This window comes from Chiloscyllium plagiosum, unplaced genomic scaffold (genome assembly GCF_037043375.1).
Source record: "Chiloscyllium plagiosum isolate Xiang-an unplaced genomic scaffold, Cpla_swu_hap1 HiC_scaffold_12, whole genome shotgun sequence".
NCBI classification, from domain to species: domain Eukaryota; kingdom Metazoa; phylum Chordata; class Chondrichthyes; order Orectolobiformes; family Hemiscylliidae; genus Chiloscyllium; species Chiloscyllium plagiosum.
In genome coordinates this window covers 77,931,086-77,948,691 of record NW_028270150.1, presented here as the reverse complement: position 1 = coordinate 77,948,691, position 17,606 = coordinate 77,931,086, and the positions used below count along the sequence as shown (strand labels likewise).

The window sequence follows — 17,606 nt, the reverse complement described above, 5'->3', positions numbered from 1 at the left end:
AATGACCTGACCTCTAACCTCCAACCTTGTTAGCCTGTAGCTCATAACTCAACAATAGCTGCCTTTAGGTACAGAAAATGCAGCCTGTGAAAAATGCATGATCCTTCTCATCAAATATAATTTGACACCAGAGCCAGCCCCTCACAAATGGGAAGGAAATTTAAGTAACCTATTAATTGCCATGACGCATAATATGAATTTCTATATCGTCATTTACGAATAAAAATACAATGGATGAGGGAAATCTGAAATAAAAACAGAAAACTCTGGAGAAACTCAGTAGATCTGGCAGCATCTGTGAAGAGAGAAATAGGGTTAACATTCTGAGTCCAAAGGCTTTGACTTGAAACTCTGATTCTCTCTTCGATAGTGGTTTCCACATGGACTGTTGCAGAGATTACTGGGTGACAGAAACATCCTATTTCTCATTTGTTAAGCATTGCTTATTGCATCCATCTAAAATTAGAGACATGCATTCCTTCCAGTGTGCTTAGAGGTTAAGTAAATGGGGAAATAAGATTAATTTATTTGCTATCAGTCTGGCATCCCTGAAAACCAGTGTGAGAACACAATGGGCTAAATTGCCTCCTTTTGTGCAGGAACTATTCTGTGATTTCACCTTTATGCTACTGTGCAATTCCATTCCTAATGGTCACCATTCAATATTTCACCCAAGTGGCCATTTCTCATATGTTACCGTGAGCCACCAAGCTATCCAACATGTTCAACTTATCACAGCCAAACCCTGGTGTATCCTCATCTAATATCGAATCGTCTTTCTGTCACCTCATTCGGAGACGATTGGACAAAAATGCTGACTTATTCCCACTCTGATACAACAACTGTTAGTGAACTGCAGTCAACTTCCTGCCAGCCTAGCTGAGATCATGTAACTGAGCAGAGGCCATACATCAAGGCTGAGTCATTTCATTAAAACCAAATGGGACATTGAGTTACAGAGTCATCATGTGCTTACACGGCCACAGAAGAGGAACAACTTAACCGTGTCTAAAAATTGCCTGTAGTGAAAACAGTTCTTGCTGAATGTTTACTGGAGTGATATTTTATAATATTACCATATCTCCACGTGTTTATGCTGCAAAGAGGGTCAATATTTGAACGCAACTACCAGCATGTCCTATACACATAGATATCAGGAAATCATGGGCATCTTCTCAACAATGTTCCAAATATCAAAGAGAAATCATCAGTCAGAAAATAAAGGAAGTACAGACAAACTTCTCCACATATGTAAAAATTCACCTTGTTTCAGAATTGGAGTTGCACAGCGTCTGGATGTACAATCCAGAACTCCAAAATTGACTGATAAATTAATAACTCAACTGGACTCACCACATAAAAGCAGCGGCTACAAGAACAAGTCATACACTAGGAATACTGTGGTGAGTAACTCACCTCCTGATTATTGAAGGTCTGTCCACCATCTATAAGGTACAAGTTAGGAGTCTGATGGAATACTCCCCACTTGCCTGGATGGGTGCAGCTCCAACAACACTCAAGAAACTTCACACCATCCAGGACAAAGCAACCCGCTTGATTGTCACTACATCCACAAGCATCCACTCCCTCTACTACTGATGCTCAGTAGCAGCAGTGTGTAGTATCTACTAGATGCATTGCAGAAATTCACCAAAGATCCTCAGACAGCACTTTGAAAACCCATGACCACTTCCATCTAGAAGACCAAGAGCAGCAGATGTATGGGAACACCACCACATTCAAATTCCCCTCCAAGCCACTGAGTATCCTGACTTTGAAACATATCACCGTTCATTTACTGTGGCTGGGTCCAATTCCTGGAGTTGCCTCCTTCTTGGCCTCGTGGGTGAACCCACAGTAGGTGGACTGCAGCAGTTCAAGAAGGCAGCTGACCACCACCTTCTCAAGGGCAACTAGGGATGGGTAATAAATGCGGGCCCAGCTAAGGTCACCCATATCCCACAAAATGAATAAATAAATAAAAATCTAAATGTCAATAGTTAGGGCAAACTGCTGGTACCTTTTCCATTTGAAACCAACAAACAATCTTGGGCATCTTGCCTTGTCAATAATGGGCATCGTATGGTATGGGGATGGATGGACTAATTTGAGGTGGATCCATGCAGCAACATTTGGCCACTAGAGATCTATGATCAGTGGTCTTCTACAGGGCAAGTGCTGAGACCCTGCTGTTTGCAGTTAGAAATGATCCGGAGGAGAATATAGATGGGCTGATTAGTAAGTTTGCAGATAACACAAAGATAGGGGGACATGCAGATAATGAGGAGGATTGCCAGAGGACACAGCAGGATACAGACAGACTGGAGACTTGGGCAGAGAAATTATGGATGGAGTTTAATCCGGCCAAATGTGAGATGATGAATTTTGGAATGCAAGAGGGCAGTACTCAGTAAATGGCAGAATCTTTAGTAGCATCAATATATAGAGGGATCTAGGTGTACAGTTCTATAATTCCCTGAAAGTGACAAGTAGATAAGGTGGTCAAGAAGGCAGGCTTGCCTTCATCGGTTAGGGCAGGAGTATACAATTTGGCAAGTCATGTTGCAGCTGTGCAGAACTTTAGTTAGGCCACACTTGGAATATTGTGTGCAGTTCCGATTGCCACATTACCAGAAGGATGCGGGGGCTTTGGAGAGGGTACGGAAAAGATTGTTACGTGGTTTGAACCATGAGGAGAGATTGGACAAACTTGGTTTATTTTCACTTGAATATTGAAGGATGAAGGGTGACCTGATAGAAGTTTACAACATTATGAGGGGTATGGAGGCGGATACAATAGCAACATTTAAGAGGCACCTTGACAGGGATATGAATAGGCAGGGAATTGAGGGATACGGACCTCAGAGAGTTGAAAGGCTTTCTGATTAGAAAAGCATCATGTGTGTGCACAGTCTTAGTGGGCTGAAGGGCCTGTTCCTGCATTGTACTGTTCTTTGTTCTTTATTCTGGTTAGGCAGTATTCCAAATCTGGAAAATGTAAGCAGAGCAGATCAATCAGATCCAATCAAGTATTACCCTGCGCTACAATTCGTCACCAAAAAGGTTACAGTAAATTATTATTCAGAGACCTGGAGCTGCAAAGATCTAAGCAGACAATTCTTACAAATTTTAGAGAGCTTCTGCCTTACTATCTGTTCCCTGTCTTTTAATTTAAACTATCCTTCTCTGTCTGTATTTGACTTCCTATTATTGGTCTGTCTTCAAGAAATCCTGTTTCTCTTTCCCTCTGTTAGTGTGCGATTTAAAACTCAATGGTTAAAGAGATATACTTTTGCTTTCTCTGTTAGCTAAGTTTCCAATGCCTCATTGCCCTTATGTTACGATTATCAGCTTGTACCTCCAACAAGTTAGAATGCTGAAAGGCTTTGAGCTGAAAGCCAAAGAAGAAAGTTTTATGTGTGATGTAGGGTGCCCCTCTCCAGCAAGATCAGCCTCATTAAACCAGCAAAGTTGAATACTCTTTCCAACAAAAGAGATCTAGCTTCAGGTAGTTATGCTACCAAATTAAGTTTCATGCAAGTTATAAGGTTCAATAGTTGGACTCATGCCTTGATATTGATACTTTCCATTGCATTCAAATGATTATGCTGAAGTTTTCCATTCTTTTCTTTGCTGAGTCCCTTTGGAATTCTTGCAACCTGCAAGCAAACAAATCAATAAACTTTCCACTATTATTTGAGCTTCAGTAATTTTTGAGCAGTAGGATCCCATGCAAAGCCTCGGAGTATGCATTGAATTCATTTGTTGTCTAAATTTGTTCTCTTAATTCCCTCTTTGCAATTAAAATACCAACATCCCCAACCCCTGGCTAATGGAGCAAACAAAGTGCTGCAAATAACCACCAGGAGATCTGAAAAACTGTGCTTATGTGAGGATTGCCTTTTCAGATTGAGGTGAACAAGTACATAGAGCTGAACCATCTGTATATCAGAATAAAGGCTTTAGTCAGCTAGCTTTAGTTAGGAGTTAATTCCCTAAATCAATCACTTGGCACTGCTCTATCTTCCTAAGAGAAGTCTATTGAAAGGTAAATTGATGTGTCCAAATCATGCTCTTTTACCATGGACTACAGATTGTGTAATATATCCTGAAAGTGTCAGAGTAATTGGATAGAATCATTCTTCTTTTTATGTCAAAATCTGGTCAACTCTTTGATCGTGTACCATATGCACTCAATGTACAGTTTGGAATTGTTGCATCCAGCGTCACACTAAGTCCTTTGGACCATTACTCCCATTTCTGTTCACAGTCTTGGCAGAGTTAACTGATATTATCTTGTGTTCTACTTGGGAGCTACAATTTTGCCTTTCTGCTTTGGGGTTAGGGAGCGAAAATAGAGTCAGCTAGAATTTCCCTTTCTGATTGCTGTGCAATTATGCCAGCTGGAAGGTGTGCATGTACTGGCATAAAGCAAGGACAGGTTTGATTGTGATAGATTAGATTACATTACATTACAGTGTGGAAATAGGCCCTTTGGCCCAACAAGTCCACACCGACCCGCCGAAGCGTAACCCACCCATACCCCTACATTTAGCCCTTACCTAACACTATGGGCAATTTAGCATGGCCAATTCACCTAACCTGCACATCTTTTTGGACTGTGGGAGGAAACCGGAGCACCCGGAGGAAACCCACGCAGACACGGGGAGAACGTGCAAACTCCACACAGGCAGTCGCTTGAGGCGGGAATTGAACCCGGGTCTCTGGCGCTGTGAGGCAGCAGTGCTAACCACTGTGCCACTGTGCCGCCCAGAAACTCGCAGTGGTTAAATAATCTGCTGTGTATACTCATTTGTGAAGAATAGTTTCTTGGATATAGTGCTGAAAGACTTCTAGAATCTGTGAGAAAGTATCCCAGCACTCTTTATGTCTTTATGAAATTAATGGACAAGATTTAAAAAGATAACATTTTCTTAATCCCAATATATTCTAATGAGGGAAGGTATTGCCAGTGAAACACACAAATGCAAATGTTTTAACAATTAGATGTATTAAGAAAGAAATAGAGAGGTTGCATTTATGTAGTACTCTACCAGATTTTAATATATCCTTAGGTGTTGCATAAACACCTATCAATATTAATGTAGGCACTATTATAAACATAAGGAAATATGATATTGAGACTCAATAAATTGGCTTCTCATCACTGTGCATCTTTTCTAACATTTCAGTGGTCTAGTTGCATGATTTCCAGTTCCTGTCACATGTTGTAATTGAATACTTTCTTAATTAAATTCCCTTAAGCTGTCTATGAATTTATGGCCTAAACTTTGATGCCAATGCCTGGAATAATATCAATGGAAAGAAGAGGTAGTGTCAACTGCTCTATGATTTGGCATTGAAGTGCCTTATTTTGAAAGCAATGATAGTTGCCAAACATGCTTTGGAGGTGCTGGTGTTGGATTGGGGTGTACAAAGTTAAAAATCACATCACCACATTATATCCAAAAGGTTTATTTGGAAACATTAGCTTTTGGAGCACTGCTCCTTCATCACGTGGAGTATAAGATTGTAAGACACAGAATTTATAGCAAATATTTACAGTGTGATGTAACTGAAATTATATATTGATAAAGACCTGGATTCTTTGTTAAGTCTTTCATCTTTTAGAATGACCATGTTGGTTTCAGTTCTTTCATATGTAAATCCCAGAACCTTTTTAAAAGTTACATTTTCAAGTGAACTTTAACAATAGGTACCATGTCAGCCCAGATAATTGAAGGTGTGAGGTGTCCTGTGTGAGGCTGTCTGTGCCCCAATGTTCAGGTTGATACTATTTCTAATGAAGGGATTTTACATGAATTCATGCAGTTTTTGAGCAAAATAAAATATAATTCTGCAAGTACAAATTCACCCACAAACTTATATATGTGTGTGTATGCATGTGGATGTAGATGTGTTGGAGGAGTGTATGCCTGTCTGTGAGAGAATGTGTATGTGTATGTGTGTGTGAGTGTGAATGTAAAGGGGTATAAGTCTGTGAGAGGGTGCATGTGTGGGTGTGAGTATGAGTGTAGGTGTTTATGTGTGAGTGTATGAGAGAGAGCTTGTGAATGATAGATGGTCTATAGGAGTGTGTGTGAGAAAGTGAGAGACAGTGGGATCACCTGTAGTGATCCCAAGGTCCCAGTTGAGGCCATCCCCATGGGTACCGAACTTGGCTATTAGCCTCCGCTTGGCCACTTTTCATTGTTGCCTGTCCCGAAGTCCACCTTGGCGAATGATCATCCAAAAGTCTGAGATTGAAAGTCCTGGACCACTGAAGTGTTCTCCGACTGGGAGGGAACACTCCTGTCTGTTGATTGTTGTGCAGTGTCCATTCATCCATTGCTGTAGCCTCTGCTCAGTTTCACCCATGTCCCATGCCTCAGGACATCCTTGCCTGCAGCATATGAGATAGACAACGTTGGTCAAGTCACATGAATACCTGCCACGCACATGGTGGGAGGTGTCCCCAAGTGTTATGGTGGTATCCGTGTCAACGCTCTGACACGTCTTGCAGCATCTGCGTGACAGGGTTGTAATGTGTTGTTCTGAAAGCCGGCAGTTTGCTGCGAACAATGATCTGTTTGAGGTTTGGTGGTTGTTTACAGGCGAGCAGTGGAGGCTTGGGGAAGATCTTGGCGAGGTGCTCATCCTCATTGATAATGTGTTGCAAGCTGTGAAGAACATGGTGTAGTTTCTCAGCTGCTAGGAAGTACTGGCCAACAAAATCAGTCTGAATTTTGGGGCACAAACAGGCTCACTCAGGGCACCTCACACCCTCAATGCCTTATCTGAGACAATATGGTATCTATTGTTAATGTTCACTTGAGAATGTAACTTATAAAAAAAGTTCTGGGATTTACATATGAAAGAAATGAAACCAACATGATTATTCTAAAAGATGAGAGACTTAACAAACAATCCAGGTCTTTTTCAATATATAATTTCAATATATAATGCATCACACTGTAAACTTTTGCTATAAATTCTATGTCTTACGATCTTCTCCCCCACAACCACCTGAAGGAGCAATGCTCTGAAAGGTAGTGTTTCCAAATAAACCTGTTGGACTATAACATGATGTTGTGTGATTTTTAACTTTGAACGCCAAACATGCTGTCACTAATTGGTTGGTCATTTTTCTATCAGGTGATATTTGATCTTCAATGTGTTTGTGCTGAAAATTCCTATCCAGTTGATGCAGCCATCTGGTTACCTTGCAGTACAACCCAAGGAGGGTAATACCTGTCATCCTAATTGTTTTCAACAAGCATGAAGGCCGTGGTGCCATTATCCCTATTTGGAGTCATAGAGTCATACAGCCCGGAAACGGACCCTTTGGTCCAATCAGTCCAAGCCAATCATGATCCCAAACTAAACTAATCCCACTTTAGGTGCCTGGACAAAACACCTACCATTAACCGTCTATACTCCTCATGATTTTATAAACCTCTATAAGGTCACCTCTAATCTCTTACGCTCTAGTGAAAAATGTCCTAGCCTATTTAGCCTTTTCTTATAACTCAAACTATCTTTGTAAACACACTTTGCTGCACACTTCTGGCAAAATTTGTGGATAATTATCCTCCTACATCTCTATACCGTAGAGGTTTTTAATACAATTTTACTTTTCCAGTTTGATGCACTGTTAGTACAAATTTATACTGTGTTTTACTTTCACAGTCCTTTGAGCTATGGAAAATCTTTATTCTCTGAAGCAGCCTCCAGCAGATCTAAGAGTGAATAGAGGCAAAGGACAAAATAAACAATAGTTTATTATAAACAAAAGTGGACAGGGTTGTTAAGAAAGCATATGGTGTATTGGCTTTCATTAACAGGGGGATTGAGTTTAAGAGTCGTGAGATCTTGTTGCAGCTCTATAAAACTTTGGTCAGACCGCACTTGGAATACTGCGTCCAGTTCTGGTCGCCCTATTATAAGAAAGATGTGGATGCTTTGGAGACGGTTCAGAGGAGATTTACCAGGATGCTGCCTGGACTGGAGGGCTTATCTTATGAGGAAAGGTTGACTGAGCTCGGACGTTTTCATTAGAGAAAATGAGAAGAGGGGACCTAATTGAGGTATACAAGATAATGCGAGGCATAGATAGAGTCGATAGCCAGAGACTATTTCCCAGGGCAGAAATGACTAACATGAGGGGTCATAGTTTTAAGCTGGTTGGAGGAAAGTATAAAGGGGATGTCAGAGGCGGGTTCTTTACACAGAGAGTTGTGAGAGCATGGAATGCATTGCCAGCAGCAGTTGTGGAGGCAGGGTCATTGGGGACATTTAAAAGACTCCTGGACATGCATATGGTCACAGAAATTTGAGGGTGCATACATGAGGATCAGTGGTCGGCACAACATCGTGGGCTGAAGGGCCTGTTCTGTGCTGTACTGTTCTATGTTCTATGTTCTTGAACAGTTTCATGATATTTATTTTAAGTATCTCCCACTTGATTCTGCAGGTTGCAACCAAGTTTTATAGTTCAGAAGGAGATTCCTATGTTTGGAGTCAACCATACTTTCAGAATAAAAGCACATGTAATTATACCAGAAAAATGAGCAGACATTAATTTCTTGAATTGCTTTGATGTAATTTGTTTTTTTTAAATTGCTGCACTGAGAGGTAAGCCCTTAATTTAACAGTGGCTCAGTGGATAGTACTGTATGCTTTCAGTTTGATTTCAATTCAAACAGTTGTGACCCCTTGTGCATCCTGCTTTCCTCCACTCCACCAGTAGCAGCCCAAAGTAAAACCTCAAAACCTCAGCAACGGATTGTCAGCAGGCAGAACACTCATAAGGTCTACACTTCCAGCAACTCACAACAGGTTTTGGAATAATTTGTGAATGGTTATCTCAGCTTAGATTGGTTGTGTATCCAGTCATGTTGACTGAAGAAGGACTTATGCCCGAAACATCGATTCTCTTACTCCTCGAATGCTGCCTGGCCTGCTGTGTTTTTCCAGCACCACACTTTTCAACTCTGGTCTCCAGCATCTGCAGTCCTTACTTTCTCCAAGGTGATACTAATGCAGATGTTGATCAAATCACCTTCTAAACAGATGTTGAAAAGCTGATATAGTACTCATGACATGTGTGAAAGGCTTAGGAATGAAACGGCTTAAGTTAGCTCTCCCTGTCCAAACATTCAAAAGTGTACGGATACAGACCATTCAGTCCAACCAGTCCAAGCCAAACGTAATCCCAAATTAAACTAATCCCACTATACTTTCAGTGCTATTCCACTAGTCACCTCTTCCCTTTATGGAGAACCTTGGAATATTTTGCTCCATTTGTCAGACGTGGGTCACAAATTGTTCTTAAAAAGATGATGGTGAACTGCACTCTTTGTGCCATTGGAATCCTTGAGCTGTAATTAAAGTGCAGTTAGGAAAGAAGTTCCAGAATTTTGACCCAGTTTCAATGAAGGAATAGTGATACAGTTTCAAGTCAGGATGGTGTGTGATTTGTAGGGGGTGATGTTTCCATGTATCCACTAGCCTTGTCCTTCTATGTAGCAAAGATCATGAGATTGAAGGTGTTCTCGATGGAGCCAGGATGAGTACTCCACAATGACTTCCATGAAAATATTGCTGATGTTATATCTCTATTAAACTGTAAGCATATTGTAACACTATTTGTCAAACCTGGTGTTAATTCTTGCCTAGATATGACACCAGGTAAAAACAATGACTGCAGATGCTGGAATCCAGATTCTGGATTAGTGGTGCTAGAAAAGCACAGCAGTTCAGGCAGCATCCGAGGAGCAGGAAAATCGACATTTTGGGCAAAAGCCCTTCCTCAGGAATACAGGCAGAGAGCCTGAAGGGTGGAGAGGTAAATGAGAGGAGGGTGGGGGTGGGGAGAAAGTAGCATAGAGTACAATAGGTGAGTGGGGGAGGGGATGAAGGTGATAGGTCAGGAAGGAGAGTGGAGTGGAAAGGTGGAAAAGAAGATACTGGATTAGTGGTGCTGGAAGAGCACAGCAGTTCAAGCAGCATCCAGGGAGCTTAAAAATCAACGTTTCGGGCAAAAGCCCTTCATCAGGAATAAAGGCAGTGAGCCTGAAGCGTGGAGAGATGAGCTAGAGGAGGGTGGGGGTGGGGAGAAAGTAGCATAGAGAACAATGGGTGAGTGGGGGAGGGGATGAAGGTGATAGGTCAGGGAGGAGAGGGTGGAGTGGATAGGTGGAAAAGGAGATAGGCAGGTAGGACAAGTCCGGACAAGTCATGGGGACAGTGCTGAGCTGGAAGTTTGGAACTAGGGTGAGGTGGGGGAAGGGGAAATGAGGAAACTGTTGAAGTCCGCATTGATGCCCTGGGGTTGAAGTGTTCCGAGGCGAAAGATGAGGCGTTCTTCCTCCAGGCGTCTGGTGGTGAGGGAGCGGCGGTGAAGGAGGCCCAGGACCTCCATGTCTTCGGCAGAGTGGGAGGGAGAGTTGAAATGTTGGGCCACGGGGCGGTGTGGTTGATTGGTGCGGGTGTCCCGGAGATGTTCCCTAAAGCGCTGTGCTAGGAGGCACCCAGTCTCCCCAATGCAGAGGAGACCGCATCGGGAGCAACGGATACAATAAATGATATTAGTGGATGGGCAGGTAAAACTTTGATGGATGTGGAAGGCTCCTTTAGGGCCTTGGATAGAGGTGAGGGAAGATAGCCAGGTAGGACAAGTCATGGGGACAGTGCTGAGCTGGAAGTTTCGAACTGGGGTGAGGTGGAGAAGGGGAAATGAGGAAACTGTTGAAGTCCACATTGATGTCCTAGGGTTGAAGTGTTCTGAGGTGTTCCGAGATGTGACACCACGTTGTTAAGCTTGAGAAGTAATTCCAGCTTTTGTACATGTTGAAGACAGAATATCCTTGCAGTTCGAAGTCTTGACAAGAGGCAGACAAAATACAAACTCATGTCTGTCTCTGTAGCTATTTAATCCTGGAACAGATCACCAGCATGTCCCAGGAGTTCAAAGGACAAATCAGCATAATTGACTCGGAAAGTCTTCCACTCTTGCCACCGGCAATCAGTGTTGGAAAGGTTTGCAGTTTGATAACCAATCTGTTTTGTCCAGAAGTGGGGCTTGAAACCAAAGCTTCAGTAGGGATGCTACCCAGAGTCCCACAAGATCTCCCAAAAATGTTAAACATTTTTATACAATGCTAGACATTTTAAATGATGACAACATTAAGAACAAAGAATTCTTTTAACCCAAGCTGTCACTCTTCCACAAAAATAATCTTTGTGATTAAAAGATAACAAGACAGTAGAACTTTGTAAGCACTGTGAAAATCAGTCTGATGCAGTATATTGTTTCTTCATTACCTATTTGTATTTATTATTAGTGTGACAGCCATAATCCTTTTCTGCCAGATACTGCTATATTACCAAATATAGAAATATAGTATCTTGTGGTAAATGCAAGACCTTCTGAGAATTGTGATAAATGCACAAAAGCAATTCTTTTCAAGCCACCTAAGTTATTTGTGCAAGGAACTCACTTGACTGACAAATCAATGAGTTACTTTGATGTCTGTATTAGAATCTTACTTTCTGCCTTTGGTTGCTAAGGAAGTAGGGTTGTTGAGGAAGTGGTACTTTATCACAAGGACATCACAGAACCAAAATAACTGAAATTTGCAAGCACCTTGTGATTAACATCCTCTCCTGCAATCATTTATATTGTGTCATTTTACAGAATCTGACTGACCAAAGATATAATAGTTATTTTAGCTAGTTAAAACAAGCTAAGGTTCTATCTTTCTATGTCAGCCAGAGCGGCATTCTGATATATTCTGGTAGCTGCAAGTGTGCTTAGAATTAATCTCCCAGCAGCGAAGCTAGTTTAACGACCTTCAATATCTGCATGGCCTAATGGTTATATTCAGTATGATCCACAAGATGACTCATCACTATTTACAGAGGACAGAAATGTTGAAGGTTTTGCCCTCTCTTGAATTAAGTAACCTTAACTGATGATGATGAGCAATGTTACAATTGTCCTTAGTGTCACTTGGCTAGGGTCCTGAAGAAGGGCCTGTGCCCGAAACGTCAAATCTCCTGTTCCCTGGATGCTGCCTGACCTGCTGTGCTGTTTCAGCAATAAAGTTTCAACTGCTGATAAATCTACCTAGGCTCTCATTCCTGGTCATTAACTAGTGTTGCCTGGTAGAGTGTGTCTGTTCAAGTGCTCATGGATAATGGATAGAGTAATGGGCTTGGTCATATTTGGTTGAAATAAAATCTGTTTAGTCCAAAGCCACTTGAATGAAATTCCATACTAGGTCATATTTCTTGGAAATAGCTATTCTGATGCAGGAAGACATGATGTTAAAGAAAAGCTCTTATTGAAGACAAATGCTGTAATAGCAGAATTCCAATTGCATTATATGGAGCTGGAAAATAAATGGCCAATGATGATTCTGTTCATCCATTTTCTAAAGATACAAGTATATAGAAGCTTGATTTTAAATGAATTGTGCATTCATTCAAAATGATAAAAATAGTATATTTGTGGCGTTTTGAATGCGTAGCACAGTAGAGAGTTTGGAAGTAGGTTTCTGAGAAGAGTCAAATGTGCACTGCCTTTTTTTTTTAAGATTTAGATTACATTACAGTGTAGAAACAGGCCCTTCGGCCCAACAAGTCCACACCGACCCGCCGAAGCGCAACCCACCCATACCCCTACATTTACCCCTTACCTAACACTACGGGCAATTTAGCATGGCCAATTCACCTGACCTGCACGTTTGGACTGTGGGAGGAAACCGGAGCACCCGGAGGAAACCCACGCAGACAAGGGTAGAACGTGCAAACTCCACACAGTCAGTCGCCTGAGGCGGGAATTGAACCAGAGTCTCTGGCGCTGTGAGGCAACAATGCTAACCACTGTGCCACCGTGCGCCTTTATCTTGCTTGACTTAAGGGGCAAAGGAGGGAAGATAAAAGGACCAAAGATAAAAGGACCACAAGTTAAAAGCATCATGCAGCTGCCAGGGAAGCAGACATAGATATGAATTAAGGGCTGCTTGTAATCATACAACATATACCCATTAATGAAATGGAACCCTTGCAATTTGTCAATAGGGGATTTGTTCACTGCAGCACGATGTGTCTGCAATCAATGCGGCATTATATTTGGGGAAAGCCAACTACCTTGGGGCCCTGAAGTGCACAATCTATTTTTTCCTCCAACCATGGATCTGGAATGAAACTACTGCCTCCAGCATCAATTACTCACTCAGTACAAGCAGAATCTACAACCAATGAAGGTTACCACACAGGTCCCACCTTCTCAACTTCACCACAGACCTGAGGCACAGTGACTCTCAGGTTAAGCTCACCATCTATTGTCTATAAGAGATCAGCTCCAGGGTTCTCTAGCACTAAGGCTACTTTTAATCCACAACTAGTAAGTGATGTTGATATAGCTAGTCAAGGTCTCAGTAATATGCAAGCAAAATGATAGAAGGCCATAGTAATAATTGTTGCAAATGCAGTGCAAGTGGATTGCACATTTATTATAGGAAATGACACATCATACCCAAGGGAAGCATAAATATATCTCAATGCTTGTGGTTGATTGGTCTTGTCAGGTCTATAGACTTCTGTGGGCTCTCCTATTGTCTCCATCTGATGGTGCCACCACTACTGTTCCTTTTCCCCCTAGCCAGAATTTGAAAAAAAAAATCATACTTTCAGATCAATAACTAAAATTTGTTGTATGGGATAACCACAGGCAGTGTGCCATTAACATTACTGCTACACTAAGATCTCTACCTTTGAACAACAGACTTGCATATCCTCTGGAAGGTAGGCTCAGGTATCCAACATTTGTTTAAAGCAATGCATTTAAAAGGAAATACTACTGATTCCCCAAGACAAGTTAACAGCTTCCAAGAGCAGGATTACAAATTTGTTGCTAAACTCAGCTTGAAAGATTGACAAATGGCATGGAGGAGTTGAATTATATTACCAACCATGATATTTAGCGCACACTTGTGTTCAAATAATAGGCAACTTTTAACCAAAGCATTCACTGGCTGGGAGTGCTACATCCATAAAGTTCAAGTAAATCAGATACAAGTCAGCAAATTATAATAAGTCACTTGGGCTGCTGATAGTGTCCTAGAGAGCAAGAAAGCCTACATTTAATGAATAATACTTTGAATAGAATTGGAGAAGGACATTCCAGAGATCAAGTAATGTTGAGTTAAACTTTACATATTAAGCAAGTGCTTCTGAAAGCAAGAAGCATAATGCTTTGATAATCAAGTCAAATAATGTCAACTCTGGCTGTTACCATTACTTTACCTGATGAATTGTTTTAGTTTTTCCTTGATTTCCACACTGTATCCATTTGCTCAAATGTCAAGATTGTGAAACTTTAGTACTTTGCACTTATGACCCATGAAATTACCTTGCCTAGATAACTCCCTGACAAAAGTTCTAACTAGTGCTCAGTTAGTAGGATATGGATTTTTGAATCAAAAAGTCATCAGCAGCTTCAATTTAGAAAACATGTTAGTTTTTAAATTTGCTGTTGCTTCAGAGTGAAATAACTGGATTCTTTCAGCATTACTACATCACATTCAAACAGGTTGGGGGATTTTCATACATGATTAAGCATACTCACGTGTGGCCAATCTATTGATTCACCCATAGCAGGACACTATTGCAGAATTTCTCCCCCCCCCAAAAGAAAAGTTATTTCTCTCCAAATATTTCTCTTCAGCCCTTCCTGAAGAAGGGCTCATGCCCGAAACGCCGATTCTCCTGCTCCTTGGATGCTGCCTGACCTGCTGCGCTTTTCCAGCACCACATTTTCAGCTCTCTCCAAATACTGTCAGATGTGCTGCACGTATCGGTCATTGCATTTTGAAGTCAGAGACACAGCTTCACATCAGGCCTTAATTTCATTCTAATTAGAATTGTGACCAGTCACAAGTCTATGGTGTTTAAAGAAAAAACAAACTCTTGGAGTAAATTTCAAATGTTTGTTTATTTGCATATCAAAACAAAAACCAAAAATCAGTTACTGTGCATGCCAAGAGACCTAACAAAATGGCACTCTACGTAGTTGATTCGATTGAACTGAACATAGGTCCTTGACATCTTCACTCCATTCACATGCATTTGGTTATTAAAGGTTCCTGCAGTCTTTTCCAGGCACCTCTCAAGACATGCAAGCTCTTAGTGCCATCAGAAGTACTAAGCCAGCCATACAGTCAGTAGTTAAATTTCCCCTTCTGCCCCTGCCCTCTTTCCAAAACAAAAAAGAAAGGGGGGGGGGCAAGTGGGAGAAGATAGATTTTGGGGTAGAAAGGATAGATGGGAATAGGAGGGAGGTTGATGGGAGTAGGAGCCAACCAGTTCACTCAATATCCAAAGTTTTTTTGAAAAAGGAAATACATAGCTAGAAGGCAATGCTTGTGGAATGTACAGTGCAAAAATCAGGAAAGAAAGGTCACTTTCATTTTGCTGCTTCTTTTTCCGCCTGTTTTTCTGCTTCAATTGCTAAGAAAAAAGCAGAAAGAAAAAAATTAGATTACAACTCAGTTGAAGTGTCCACATACTCCAGTCTCTAGACCGTACAGCCAATTTAATGTTTCACTCACTACACGAAACGTGCTGATCCACACCTTACCACAAAAAAAAAATTCACCCCTAAAAATTTAAAAGGCAATCAGTTCATCTCATGCAGAGGAAGAGTTTGAGTTAACACAAGCGCAATGCTGCTTGCTCTTTAAATTAAGTCTAAAACTGGAAGATACATTAGAGCGAGATAACAACAGATCAGGAACGTAAGAAAATTCAATTCCTCCCCAAAATGTGCAATTATGTCGCTGAATAATAAAGTCTGTACACAATTAAGTCTAAGTGAATCATATGCAACTCTAACCAAGTCACTGCATTTACAGAATTGCTTACGCGCTATGAAAGATCGAAAATGCGTTCTCCCCTTCCCATCCAGGCTCTTTATTAAAGACCACACCCGCCTCATGCACACTGAGCACAAAACAAAAAAAAGTGGCTTCTGCAATTAGAGCGAACTGCACTTACTGGCTGCGTCTGGCAAGATCCGCATCTCTTTGGTCTTTGTTTCTTTAAGGTTAGACTTCGTGAATGAAGTGATCTCCTGCTGCAAGCCTTCCTCAAGTTCCTTGGGTTTCTCATCAGCCATTGTCCCAACTATCTGCACTAGAACATTTACGAGAAAGATATCAATTCAGGTGCAGCTCCCCGATGCCCACACAGTTTACCACAATAGGGGACTGAGTCCCTAAACTGCAGCTTACTGTTCAAAGAAAAAAAAAGTCACGGTCGCTGAAACCTGGACGCAAGTGCCAGAAGTCAAACTGACATTCACTTACGATTAGGGGCTAGTCATCATGCGCCGACAGAAGATGATGAACAATTGCCAATTTCAAGTAAAGCACCAATGCGTGTCTTAAAACGCTGCACACACTACGTCCCATTACAACAGGAGATGCCTCCTATCATTTTAGGTGTTCTGCCTTCTTCCACCCACCCTCAACGAATGCAGAAACTCCATTACGGAATATTCCCTTCGTGTTAAAATCTTCGCAATAAGTCCTCGCAGCCCCAGCAACCACTGTTTCCCCCCCACCCCCAAAAGCTCGGAACACATTGTTCGCAAAACAATTTCTTCCAACTCCAGCCTCAACAGAAGTAAGTGAGAGAGGAGGATTTTTTTTTTTAAAAAGTTAAAGTTAAATGTAACAGTGGCACTATCCCACTTCTTCGATAGGACATTTAAGGTTGTGCAAACTGCTTGAATTACAAAATAATCGCTTACCGTCCGTCTATATCTCAACGCAGACTTAAGCGGTGCTCACTGGAGACTGAGGAGAGTTGGCTGTCCGCCGGAGTTGTTATAGCGGCGCTTATGCAAATCGCAGCACGTCAGACGCTGCCTTCTCCACCCAGTCTTTGTCCATCGGCTTTCTTCTTCATTCAATCCGAGCCATTTGGAACTGGGTGTTTCCCGTTAGTTGGAGTGGGCGGGGATTGTAAGGGCGTTTTTTTTCTCTTTGGCGAACGGTTTCCCTTCACCGCACTCTAACTGCAGATTTTACCAAGAGCGACCTCAAGCGAGATCAGTTTGATATAGTCAGCAGAAAGCGCTCCAGGATCGACTTCCGTCTTCATTATGCTTTCAAGCAATCACTAGACTCCCCTACCTATCTTCCAGTTGCAGCATGAGGGACACAGTAGGCTGGGTCCGAGTGCCAAACAATCGCAATAAAAGAAATAAGTGCCCCACATTCCCTTTACTTTTTATCCAGTGCAAACAATAAGCAGCCAACTGAGAGCTCATTCACAATATCAATCACAAAGTTAAAACCACACAACTCCAGGTTATAGTCCAACAGGTTTATTTGGAAGCACTACCAAATAAACCTGTTGGACTATAATCTGGTGTTGTGTGATTTTTTAACTTTGTCCACCCCAGTCCAACACCAGCGCCTCACTACATCTGAATGATGTGCAAGGGGAATCAGATCCTGCGGACAGGATCCCACTGGCTCATGGACGTCAGCCCCCATGTGCCCAAAGATCTGTGGTTTGAATTACTCAATGCT

The 17,606-nt window shown here is 41.7% G+C and overlaps 1 long non-coding RNA gene across 2 annotated transcripts; it reads right to left on the bottom strand.

The window, feature by feature from the left end:
* Positions 1-14,982: 14,982 nt before the first annotated feature.
* Positions 14,983-16,969, bottom strand: LOC122555540 (uncharacterized). Of its 2 annotated transcripts, none has more exons than XR_006313292.2 (3): positions 16,820-16,969; positions 16,063-16,195; positions 14,983-15,516 (listed from the first exon to the last, which is right to left on the bottom strand). It is a non-coding gene; the product is annotated as an uncharacterized LOC122555540 (long non-coding RNA). The 2 variants fall into 2 exon arrangements; XR_006313291.2 differs by having other exon boundaries at positions 16,063-16,200; positions 16,820-16,967.
* Between the last annotated feature and the right edge of the window lie 637 nt (positions 16,970-17,606).